This window comes from Dasypus novemcinctus, chromosome 18 (assembly GCF_030445035.2).
Source record: "Dasypus novemcinctus isolate mDasNov1 chromosome 18, mDasNov1.1.hap2, whole genome shotgun sequence".
NCBI classification, from domain to species: Eukaryota; Metazoa; Chordata; class Mammalia; order Cingulata; family Dasypodidae; genus Dasypus; species Dasypus novemcinctus.
The window spans coordinates 62,471,326-62,484,474 of NC_080690.1; the positions used below are offsets into that span (position 1 = coordinate 62,471,326).

The 13,149-nt window shown below is 54.9% G+C and overlaps 1 pseudogene; it reads left to right on the top strand.

Moving 5' to 3' along the window:
* Positions 1–760: 760 nt before the first annotated feature.
* LOC105744215 (cell adhesion molecule CEACAM8-like) lies at positions 761–9,075 on the top strand (annotated as a pseudogene).
* The last annotated feature ends 4,074 nt before the right edge of the window (positions 9,076–13,149 follow it).

A 13,149-nucleotide genomic window follows, 5' to 3' on the forward strand; every position in this document is an offset into this window, starting at 1 on the left:
GCCATGTCTGTGAGCTTCTCACTGGGTGGAAATTCAACCTTCCAGCACGTGTGAGAAAACTGGGAGCCCGGGGAGCCCAGCTGGGCTTCTGTGTCACACAGTGAAACGACCCCCTAGTGCTGAGGGCCCAGGAGAGTCCACAAAGGAGCAGGGGGTCAGTGCAGGTGGGGGTGGGGTCCACTCAGGGTCCAGGGCCCCCACAGCCCTGCATCAAATTGTGGTCAACTGACCAGTTAGAACCACTTCACCTCATACCTGTTAGGTGCAGGGGCTCTGGTGCACCCCACCTGGCGGGCACACACGTCCCTGGGCAGCTGCTGTAACAGCACTTCTGAGGTGTCTCCTGGTTGTTTTACTTCCTCATAAAGTTAAAGGCTGATGGGATGAGAGGAGAAAGAAGGGGAGGCTGAGCCAGATCCAGGGAAGCACACAGGGAAACTGAGGCTGGTTTATTCTCGACCCAACCAAAGGCAAGTGTGTGCATGTTTGGGGTGGAGTGTGTGCGTGTGTGTGGGTGGGACTGTGCACAAATGTGAGTGTTTCTGTGTGTGTTGGGGGTGGAAAATCATCGATGGAGAGAGCAGAGTCCCTGGTAGCTCCCAGAGAAAGGAAACTGCACAGAAGGAAAGGGAAAGAAGGGGAGACAGGGAGGAGGCTGCAAGGGGAGGGGAGAAGGCAAGGACAGAGCAGACCCAGCCCCACCACGTGACTGGGGAAGCAATCCTGCCCCCAGGAGACTCAGGGCAGAGGGAGGAAGGGCCCAGAGCCCGCGGGGCAGGAGCCGCTGTGTCTGAAGCTTGTCTGGGCCAGAATCTTCTCCACACAGGGAGGCACAGCGCAGGCAGCAGAGACCCATGGAGCCCCCCTCAGGCCCTCACCGCAGAGAGCGCACCCCCTGGCAGGGGCCCCTGCTCACAGGTGAGAGGGGACTGGACCCTGGTGTGGGGGGCGAGTAGAGCAGAGACTGGCTGGGTGTCCTGGGGGGGCGAGGTCTGAGAGGGGAGAGAGGGCTGCGGTTCAGAGCCTTAAGGGAGGGGACGAGAGAAGAGGGGGCTCTCGGAAACAGCAGAATCCCAGGAACGCAACTGGCACGAGGGAGGAAAACCACAATTGCTCTAAGTTTTCTAAATTAGTCGTCACTGGTCATATATTTTGCACAAAAATGATTTTTGTCACATGGGCACTCCAGAAGAAAATGACAAGGGGCACCAACCAATGCCCATCCAGGAACCTTGGAATTGATCTTTATATTTACTGCTAAATAAACACCAGGATATGCAGGATCCTGGGAACACGCATTATATCCTTCCCTCACAGCACAGCGTGTTCAGGCTTTGGGGAGTCAACAGGGAACGCGAGAAACCCCAGCCCTCATGGAGCAAACGTTTGTGGGGCATGAAGAATGACAAGCAAATTGAGGAGAATGTGATGTCAGGTGCTGATGGCGCCTCGAGGAGACAGGGCAGGGGTGGGTCAGAGAGGGGAAGAGAGAGGAGCTGGAGAGGAGGTGGCAGGGAAGGCCCCCAGGACAACCCCTGGTGTGAGCAGGTGCCTGAGGCGGGGAGAGACCTGCTCAGACTCCAGGAGCCATCGCTCCACCCCAGAACATGCCCGAGGATTGACTTACTTTCTCTCTTCCCACCTAGTCTCACTTTTGATCTTCTGGAGCCGGCCCATCACAGCCCAGCTCACGATTGAATCTGTGCCAGCAGATGCTGCTGAAGGCAGCGATGTTCTTCTGTGTGTCCACAATCAGCCAGAGGATCCTCGAGCCTACCACTGGTACAAAGGGGAGAGAGAGAACACCAGCCAAAAAATTTTATCACTTATAACAAACAATCAACAAATAACCCAAGGACCTGCCCACAGTGGTCGAGAGACTATATACCCTAATGGATCCCTGCTGATCAAGAATGTCACCCAGAATGACTCAGGAATCTATCATCTACGAATCATAGATACAAACTTTGATAGTCATAGTGCCTCTGGACAGATCCGCGTGTACCGTGAGTGACCTTCTGTGACCTTGTGGGTTGGGGGAGAGGTGGGCGGGTCGATGCATTGCTGGGCCTACACTCCCTCTACATTCCCTCCCTGTGTTGGGGTTTGAGCATAGAGGACAAGATCCACACAGGGAAGACAAGCTGCATTATATCAGAATTCCCTCCTCGAATCCAGACTCTGCAGACATTCAGGAAGTCATTAAGCAGAGGGAGCTTGGTCTCAGGCCCACCCTGAGTCCCTCCCCATGAACTTGGCCCTGACAGACCCTGTTGGACTCAGCTGGGTGTTGGCCTGAGGGGTCCCTGTACTCCCATGGAGGAGCTCAGCCCTGAAGCCCCTTCCCAGACCCCTGTGCAGGGCTTCTGACTCCAGGTGACCTGGGGAGCCTGTGGCCAGGCCTGGGTGTGGCTGAGGGCAGGGCTGACTGGAGCAAGGATTTCCCAGCTGCCCGAGCCCCATGGCCCCTGGAGCTGGTCAGCAGCCAGGGCTCAGCCCCAAGGGCTCCAGCAGGGCCTGGCAGAGCTGAGGCCTTCCCTGAGACCCAGCAGGGAGAGCCCAGACACACACGGTCACAAGCTGTGATCTGACTGTCCTGGGGAGCATGGGAGAGGCCCCAGGAAGGTCAGCGTCCCCAGAGGAGGAGCAGGGGAGAGAAGATGCTCCTTGTCCACCAGGGGTCAGCCCAGGGAGCCCTCCACAGAGAAAATTATAACAAGTGCTGTTTATTTGTGTGGCTCCTCCAACCAAGCTTTGGATCAGGTGATTGTGAGGATTTTAAAGTTAACTTGCAGACAATGTGGCAAGCCACGTACTAGTTATCATTTTTCCTGTTTTATGGAGGGGAAACAGAGGCACTGGGGGATGCCATAGTCACTGAATTGGGGTCCCATGGGCTGTGATGGGCAGATCAAAGTCTTGGTCTGTCTGCAGCCACAGCCTTGACCTTTCTTCCCCACGTGGCCTAATTAGGCATCGTTGGACCCGGAGAGCAGCCTTTACTTCAAATCCTTTCCTCATAAACAATCCTAATGTAGAGGTAGAGCTTTCCATCTGGGAAGTGAGAGCAAGTGGAGAAATAGTCAGTGTTAGACTAACTAGTTACTGCATCAACAGAGTCTGTGCCCCTTATGTCCAGGCCCCTCCCCGGTGGCCTCTCCACATGCTCACTACATAGACAGGAAATCATGGGTTTGTTTGTTTGCTGAAGTGTTGGTGTCACCCCCACTGGATAAAAGGACTTTGCTTTCTCTCTCCCCACTGCACGCCCTTCAACCAGCTCAGGGCCCACAAGAAACAAACTCTCCATTGCTCTTAGATGAAGGAAGGAAGGAAGGAATGAATGTTGACTGAATGAATGAATGATCCACATTTTCTTCAGAGCTGGAGCCTTGATGCAGATTCCCAGGAGGTTCTGGCCACCCTGGAGCCCTGTCCCTCAGGGCTGAGACCTCTGTCCCACACCTCTGACCCCCTGGGGCTGAGTCCAGGATGACCTGGGCTGCTTGGCCAGGTGGGGTGTTCAGGGCTGAGCTGTCCTGTTCTGGGACCACGTGGGGCTCTTGGTCTTTGGGGTCTTTGTGTCACTTGTAACCCACCAGCTCAAGCCATGGGTGTTTCTGGCTCTCTGTTCCTTCCCTGTTCCTCATCTTCCTCCCCTTTCATTCCAGCTGGGAACTGCCCAGCTCTGCACCACTTCCTCCTCCCCTTACACTTTCCCATGTCCTCCTGCTGATGGCTGACTGTCCTGATCCCTCCCCACCACCACCTGTAGCCAGGCCCACCCTCCCCGTGAAGCTCCATCATGAGCCAATTGCCTCAAGTCAGCAGAAGGAGCTTCCAGTGTGTCCCTGCCAGGGCCCTTCCCCTTGGTGATGCCAGCAAATGAAACCGGCCATGTGTTGTGGTCATGTGACTCCTTATCTGACTCATCAGAGACTCAGCGGCAGAGGGGAGAGGTCTGCCACCCCCAAAGCACAAGGGCCCAGCTCACCCATTTTTCTTGTAACTCACATCATTCACTGGAGTGAGGATCACAGCTCTCCCCAGTGGTCCCAAACCCTTCCCTATTGAGAAGCAGGTCAGACCAGGTGCTGTCTGATGTCTCACTGTCCACTTCACACTCCCATTTCCCCATCATAACACCATCGTCATGAGGTGGGTCTTCTCAGAGGGGAGCTGCGTGAGCCACTGGCATCTCACATGGTCACTCCTCAGCTTGGACCTGTCATTCCCGAGGTTAGAAGAAGTGAAAGAAAGCCTTCCTCGTGCCTCTGCCAGTCTCCTCCCCTTTGCCAGCCTCTCCATAGGAATTAGTGAATGGACGCATTTGCTAATTTACTACCATGACACAAAATGTTTCAACTAATTTGGCTTCTCTCCTCCTTTTACATAATTGAGACTCCTTAGAACAACTGCCCTCTGATCAATTCTGTCTCTTCCCAGGGGTCACTGAAGAACAGATTTCAGCTTCTTTCCTTTGATCATAATAGGTACCTTGCTAGACTCAGAGCTTGGCCTAAGGCCTCATAGCTCTCTCTAGAAATATTCCTTCCATTAAGTGGTCATAGATCTTTGGGCCATTAATAACCATTTTCATATATGGAAAAAATTTATTTCTCCCCAAATTTGTATCACAGATCTGCCCAAACAAATGGTCTGTAAGAGCCATATCTCAGTAAGTTTATGCTCTCCTCTGTCTCCACCAATCACCCCTTGTGCACTTGAAAACATTTCTATGATTTCAGGAAAGATAAACATGATTCCTGCTGGACCTCATCAGGGAAGAAGGGAATTTAAAGACCAAGGGCAGAGCACAGGATTCTGTTGTCAAAGGCAGCCAGCTCCCGCCTGTGCCTATATTTGGTTCTAGCTCATTCCTTAGACTCTGCTGTGCCTTGTACAGAGTTACAGCCTCTTGTTAGTCACCATCAACTCCCTGGGAAGAACTGCCTCCCATGTGGCCCTCGGCCTGAACACAAAACTACCCACCAGGCTTGTTCTGGGTCTCCTCTGGGTTATTTCTCTCCCAACACCCAACTCCTGGCCAGGCTGCCCAGTTTCCTGGGCTTTTAGACAATGAGAGGACCCACGTTGCCCATCTCTCAGACACCTTTGAAGAATGAGATCTCCAGGACACAGTAAGCAGGACTGTGCATTGTGCAGCTGGGGGGGGCCTCAGCAAGCGTATGTTAAGGTGAGGAGGTCGAGGTGGGGCTGGCACCATCTCGTCACTGCAGAGCCCAGGAGAGGTGCCAGGGACCCTGATTCCCATCCTGCACCTTCCCTGACCAAACACTGCTCCTTACTTAGCACTGGAGAGGGTCTGAGCCCTCCTGGACAGAGAGCAGGGGGTCCTCATGTGCTCTGAGTGCCCAGGCTGATAAGCATTTGTCTAGTAATACAAAGTCCTGCCTTAATCATTTAGAGACTCAGTGTTGGCTGAGAGGCGAGAGACACCAACTCTGATAGGAAGATGCCTTTGGAGGATCTATGTACTGAAGAGGGTCACCTTCTCTCTGCTGTCCACAGCAGCATTACCCACACCCTTCATCACGAGCAACACCTCCGACCCTCGTGGAGGGCCAGGGCTCCGTGAGCTTAACTTGTGAACCTGAGAATCACAACACAACCTACCGATGGTCGATGAACAATCAGAGCCTCCCAGACAGTGCCAGGCTGCAGCTGTCCCTGGACAACAGGATTCTCACTATACACAATGTCACAAGGAAGGACACAGGACCTTATGAGTGTGAGACCTGGAACACAGTGAGTGCCCGTCGCAGTGACCCCTTCACCCTGAAGGTTTTCTGTGAGTAACTTCTGTTCCTTGGTGGCACAGACTGCTGCCCAAATCCATGCTGCCAGGGGCCAGGCCACACTGGTCCTCTCAGGTCCAAGTGCACAGACCCTCAAGCCCTGGACACCCAGGCCGCCCATGACTTCCTTCCCAGGCATATCCAGGCAGGCCCAGCCTTGCAGCCAAGATGAGGAGGGGGGTTGCTCCTGTCTAGAGACCCTTGGGGCCAGCAACCTGTGCTGGGAGAACCAGGTTAATGATCTCAGATCAGACTCAGTGAGCACAGGGGCTTGTGGTGTGTGGACCTTTAAGGATGAGGGTGATGTGGGGCATGGTCGGAAGGACACTGAGGCCCTTACACAGACCAGGAGCTTCCCTTCACCTGATGATGTCACTCTGTGGGCTTATTCTCTTTGCTCCAGATGGTCCCGACATCCCCACCATCTCCCCCCCTGGCTCCAGTTACTCTCCAGGGGCAAACCTCAGCCTCTTCTGCCTCGCGGCCTCTAACCCACCCACACAGTATTCTTGGCTTATCAAGGGGAGGCCCCAGCAATACACACAAGAGCTGTTTATCCTCAACGTGTCTGTGCATGACAGCGGATCCTACACCTGCCGTGTCCACAACAGCGTCACTGGCCTCTATAGGACCACAGTCAGGAATATCACGGTCTCTGGTAAGTGGCCCCCTGGACCAGCAGCCCTGAGCCTGGTTTTCCAGAAAGATCCTGGATGAAGTTCTTTCCCATACTGTGTTCAATAGAAACCAGCAAATCCCAAATTCTCCCTACCCTGGCTTCTCTTGGTTGTCAAGGCAGATCTTGGCTCCATCTGGAATGTGGGGTTGGGGGTTCTCCCAATCCAGAGATGCCCATGTAGTGGAAGAGGCTCTATAGAAGGGAAGGGAAAGTTCCCTCAAGGTCAAGTTGCTTCCTAATGCCACTACCACATCCCTTTCTATTGTCTCTGATTTTTCCAAACTTCGTGTCCCACAGTAACATTCAAGCCTTTGAAACAAGCTCGCAATCTTTTTCCCCAGGTGAGGGGTTGATGAAGGTCACTGAGGAGATGAGCAGGACAGAGCTCTGCCTCACTGCTCTGCCCCAGCCCTCCATGCCCTGACTGTCTGACACAGTCTATGCTTGGATTAGAAGGCAGGGGAAGGACACGTGTGCCTTTGTCCTGGAGTCTCTCACGAGTGCAGTCAGTAGACAACTGAGCCTCACTTGGGTCAAGCAGTGGGGAAATGGAAAGAAGTAGCTCCAGGGCAGAACCATCTGCGCAATGTCACAGCTGTGTAATGCTGTGGACACTGGCCACATATGGTTCAGAAAAGAACACAGATCAGGATGTACAGACACATAGGTGGATGCACCCATGACATACCTCTTGGGGGGAAAGGGCAGCACCCCAATGATATAGTTCACAGACACTGGTAAGAGTACCAGCCTTTCATTAACATGGAAACCACTTCTCTCTAGAGGTTTCCTTCACCATGATGTTCAATCCACAGCCAGATTGTCTTCTTTGCATGGAGAAAAACTAAGGTGGAATATCTAGAGACCTGAAGGCTGGTCTGGGCCATCCTCATTCCCTAATGACTCATGGCACATTAGAAAGTGCCTTCCCTGCATGTGTAAAGCTCTCCTGGCCCCAGAGCTGGGCAGGGCTGGAGAGATGCCTACCTCAGTGTTCACAGAAGCATAGGCAAGGACAGGGACCTGCTCTTTATAAATCACAGAACTCTAGGAAGATCCAACTCCATGGGAGGCGATTTCTACCTGCAGATGAGGTTGGTGCCCCCGTGGCTGAGAAGAAGTTCCCAGGGATGACTCAACTAGAGATGCCGGGTGACCTGTCAGGGGAGCTGCCTCTCTTCCTTGTCTTGGGAGGGGCAGCCCTCACCTACCCAGGTCATGTGAACAGAGACACATGACAGTCTGCAGGTCAGAGCTGTGCTCTGGACACCTTAGGAGCTCACTGGGGACCTGGAAGCTGGCTGAGGGCTCTGAGGAGGGGAGAGCCCCAGGCCCATTCCCTCAGTCAGTCTCAGCCTCCAGGACAGGACCTTCCATCAACCAGCAAGACTGTCACAGAAGGCAGGGTCTCCACAGTCCTGGCCTCCCTCACAGCCTCCATCCCGAGGCTCATCAATGGGCAGAGCCTACAGCTTAGGGAGAGGGTGAAGCCCTCCTGGGAAACTGAACCCTTAGCATAGACCCCTGAGGGTGGAGGGTTCGGTGATTCTCAGCTTGCCGGTGCCACTGAGAGTCACTCCCTCAGGCTGAATGAGGACAGTGAGTGTCCTCTCCTTCCATCCCCTGAGCTATTGTTAATCTTGAAATCACACTTGTCTGCAGCAGTTGTTATGATGCACTGGCTTTGTAGTTCGCTAGTGAATAGTCAATGGATTTCAGGTGGGAAGGCCTGGAAAGTCTTATGTTGAGTCCACGGGTGCTAAAAACCTTCACTGCCATTGTCATTACTGAAGGGCCACAGCCGCCTTCAGCTCCGGATTCCACCCCAGGATCCCAGCTGGATTATCTCTGTCTGGAACCAACACCTTTTCTCTCCCACAATGGTCGCTGTGTCCTGTGCAGGAGGTGGGAGCACTGCGCTCTGCACCTGGAGCACGATCCACTCCCGGGAACCACAGCTCCCTCCTCCAGTGGGCAGGCGTGGGGGGCAGTGGCTCGAGATTAGACAGGAGGACACCGTGTGGTGATGGAGGCACAACTGCTCATAGTGTGCCCCTCCCCAGTCCCCTGCCCCAAGAGGGCTGTTGGCGAGTTTGGAGAGATGAGGTCAAGCCTAGACCCTGGATGAGGGAGATACGCTGAGAGTCAGGGACCACCTGGAAGGGGGTTCCCGTCCCTACCGCAGATGCCGCCCACTCAGCGCTCCTCGGGTTTCCTGTGCAGGGCTGTTTGGGAATCAGGGCCTCTGGGTTTCCTGCAGGGAGACGACCCTCGGCTGAGACACCCCCCGCCCCCCCAGGCTGGCATTGACCAGGAAGGGACTGCTGCCCACAAGGGTGCAGCCTCCCCTCACAGAGAGCTCCCAGGGGCACCCACTGGGGGAGGGGAGGCCCAGGCTGAGTCCTGAGAGGGGGGTCCAACCCGCAGGGAGGAAGTCAGGCCTCAGTCTCCCTCTCTGTCCCTGCAGATGGTGCTTCTGCTGGGGTCATCGCAGGCATCGTGACGGGGGTCCTGGCTGGGCTGGCGCTGACTGCAGCCCTGGGGTGGTTCCTGCTGTGCAGGGACTCTGCAGGGTAAGGTGGGCATCCCAGGGCCTGAATCTCCTGGGGCGACAATGCTGTGTGGAGTGGGGAGGGCCACCCCTCTGCCTGAGAGGCCCTGCCCCCCACCCCTCCTGAGCCCGGGCCCCTGGAGGCTGCCCACTCCTCCCCGGCTCCTTCCTCCTCAGCCCTAAGCTCCCAGGCCGGGGGTCTCACTCCCCATCAGGGCTCCGAGGGAAGAGAGCTCCTGGGGAAGGAGGTCACAGGGGAGACAGTTGAGAAGAGGGAGCGGGGGAGTGGTGAGGGCGGGAGGTGTGCGTGGAGGGCCCAGGGTCCCGGCACCTTAGACCTGCTGAAGCCTCAGGATCTGAGGTCGATGGCCAAGGTCACAGTGCTAATGTGCAGCTCCAGGCCCGGACGGTGCAGACGGGGGTCCTGGCCGCGGGGAGGTGCATCCTCTGCTGTCCTCGCACCTCTCGTCAAGGGGGATGGAGATGCGGGGATGGGCCCGTTGGTGCATTTCCACAGCCCTGGCTGAGGGAGCGTCTGCAGCCGCAGGGGCGCTGGGGTCCCCGAGGTTCCAGGACACACTGAGGTCCCTGGTGTCCTGCACCAGGCGCTACGGGCTCCCTGAAGCCCGACCTTCGCTCAGGTCACTCTGGCTGTCAGTTCCTCTCCTGTGTTCTGGGTCCCTCCTCGTCAACATCCTCCTGGGCCACAACTGCTTGAGGGCCCTTCTATGCACCCAGGCAGACATGCAGACATGGCTTCTAGGTCTTTCCAGAACTCCCCTCTCTAGACCCTGGCCCCTTCCCTGGGGCAGAGATGGAGAAAGGAGGTCTCCAGCACTGCTCTGAACGGGGTCCCCTTTGCCCTCTGCTCTGACACCAGAGCTGTCACCTTCCCCGCATGCTGCATACCTGAGCCTGACCTTTCCTAGGGCCAGAAGCCAGCAGGACCTCAGGGAGCCCCGGCCCTCGGCATGCCCCCCAGGTGAGTGCAGGTGCAGCTGGGAGTGGCTGGGTACCCAGGCTGCCCCCAGTGTCCATTCCCTCAGTCACTCCTCAGGGCCTCAGGCCTGCGGGGGCTTCAAGGGAGTCTCAGCAGCATAAAGTCCTCCCATGGGGCGCCCCTGGCTGCTGTGTCAGCCCAGACTGTGGGCTGTTTTGGGGTCTCCTCTGGACTCACCTGCTCCTTTGACCCTAAGATGGCTGTGAGTCTCCCAGGAGATGCTCTCCCAGGACTGTGTCTCCTGGAGCTGAGGACCCCCCACACCTGGAGGAGGGCCCTGCTCTGCTCACACACCTGGTGCTCACTCTCGTCTCTGCTCCCCAGGTCATGGCTGCCCCCACAACACGGCCTCTCCAGTAAGCCTGTCCCCTCCCCATCCTCTAAGCTGGGGGACCCAGCTGCACAGTCCCAGGGCAGGGGGACTGACTCCCAGCCCAGACCCCTGCCCTCCTGAGAGGTCAAGGTTAGTCCTCTCTGTCCAGGTGCTGGGCAGGGACCACCACACCCTGAGCCCACCTTGTGGGAGAAACCTGGAGTCCAGCACAGGGCACAGAGTGGGCCTGGGAGCATCAGCCAGCGGCCCTGGGTCAACAAGAACGAGGGTGAGATGCAGCAGGAAGGGACGGGGTGCTGTGTTCCAGGCTTGGAGACTGGCCGTTAGGGACAGAGGTGTCAGTCCTGATGAGAAGTGTTGAAAGCAGATCCAGGGGACCCACCTGTGGCCAAGTAGAAGCAATAACCTCAGACTCCAGCCCTAGGCTCACTTCTGCCCCTGCCTGTCCCCTGACATCTGCTCTCCCCCTCCCAGTTCCCCCTGCACGACTCCAGGGCAGCTGTTCCTATCTATGAGGTGAGCTGGGTGATGCCCAGGACCTCCCCACCCCCACCCAGCTGTGCTTAGCAATTCAGGAAACAGCAGCAATGGGGGGACAGGGGTGGGGACTCAGGAGGGAGGGGCCTGTGAGCAGAATCCTCAGAGAAACCCCGGCTGGGGCCAGAGCCTGGGAGAAGCAGCACCTGGTTCTGAGAAGGTTACAAGGTGCTCAGAGGCCTCTTCTTTCTTTTTTCAGGAACTTCTAAACCGTGACACAAACATTTATTGTCAAATCAACCCCAAAGCAGAAGTTGCTCCATACTTTCCCCAAGGAACTTGCTCAGGGCAGTCCCTCTGGGACTCCAGGAGTTGAGGAGGGACCTGCACCCACCCCAAGCACCCAGTGGCTCCCCAGGCTCAGACCTGAACCTCGGGCACAGGCTCAGCTCCTTCCCAAGCCTCTGTGGTCTCACGTGGCCCCTCCCCTCGGCTGCCCAAGTTCCTTGGGGAAAGTATGGAGCAACTTCTGCTTTGCTAGCCCTCCTCTTACCCCTTCACCTCCAGCCCCATCCATGTACCCAGACCTACGGGACTCAGTCCCTCCGTGAGGGCTCTGTGGGAGGTGATGGTCTCGGGGGAGGGGGGGTTCACTCCGATCATGTGCCAGTGATCCCACAAACAAGGCTGCTCCTTCCTAAGGTGCACAGCTCCCAGGTCATGAGACTGTTTAGGTTTTGACAAGAGTTTCAGGAGGGAAGCGGACATGACTCAACTGATAGAGCATCTGCCTACCACATGGGAGGTCCAGGGTTCGATACCCAGGGCCTCCTGACCCATGTGGTGAGCTGGCCCACACACAGCGCTGATGCATGCAAGGAGTGCCATGCCATGCAAGGGTGCCCCCACATAGGGGTGCCCCACATGCTAGGGGTGTGCCCTTCAAGGAGAGATGCCCCATGTGAAAAAGCTTCTTCACACACACGGAGAACTGATGCAGCTAGATGACGCAACAATAACAACAAAAAAAGACACAGTTTCCCAATGCCACCTGACAATGGAAGCAGACGAAGAAGAACACACAGCAAATGGACACAGAGAGCAGACAATGGGGGAAAGGAGAGAGAAATAAATAAAATAATCTTTAAAAAAAAAGTTTCAGGAGATGAGAGAGTGGCAAAGATTTGCATGATTTGGCCCTGACTGTGTCATTGTCCGACAGGCACTGGTAGTTGAATTGGAGAAAGTGATGCACCTTGTATTAGTTTCTTGTTGCTGCTATAACATGATCACAAATTTAGTGGAATGAAACACAACACGTGGCTTGATAAGGGCTGCATTGTCTCTGGAGACTCAGGAGGAGAATCCATTTGTCTTTTCCACTATCTAAAGGTCTCCTGCAGCTGCCCTGGATGGTGCCTCAGAGGTAATCACCGGACATTGTAAATCCTCATAGGGCCCACTGGATGGAATGGAGGAGAGTGGGGGCCATGATGTGGACCATTGTCTATAAGGTGCAGAGGTGCCCAAAGATGTACTTACCAAATCCAGTGGATGTGTCATGATGATGGAAACGAGTGTTGTTGGGGGGGGAGAGGGGGGGTGGGGAGGTGGGGATGAATGGGACCTCACATATATATTTTTAATGTAATATTATTACAAAGTCAATTTAAAAAATTTAATTTAAAAAAAAAATAAAGGTCTCCTGCATTCCCTGGCTCTCAGGCCCTACGTTCTCCTTCAGAGGCAGCAGCACAGCATCTTCAAATCTTCAAATCTCTCTGTCACGTCTCCTTCTCTGACTCTCCCTCTTCCCCTTGTGAGGACCCTCCTGCTTACACTGGGTCCTCATCACCGCAGTGCATGCACACACTGTAATCAAACATGGAGATCTTTGCTCATTGGAGCCACCACATAATGTGATACACTCACTGTCTCAGGATGACATAAATGCACTTCTCTCCCACATGCTTATGGCTGAGTTTTATATGCCTAAGAGCCATTTTTAGATTTTTTCACTTTGAAGAGTTGCCCACTTTTCTAGCCGATTGTGTCTTATCAATTTCATGTGTTCTTTAGCCATGAGCAAGTTTTCTTTTGTTTGTGGTAGCTGCAGGCATTTTCAGATATTTTTCCCTTATTTAAAAAGGCTTTGTTCCATGGAGATTTAAAAATATACAAATATCAATTTTTCCTTCTTTGGCTGCAACTAGATAACATTGCCAACTTCAAGGCTCTTTAGTGGTTTCTATTATACCTTTAAATTTTTATTCATTTACAACATGCCAG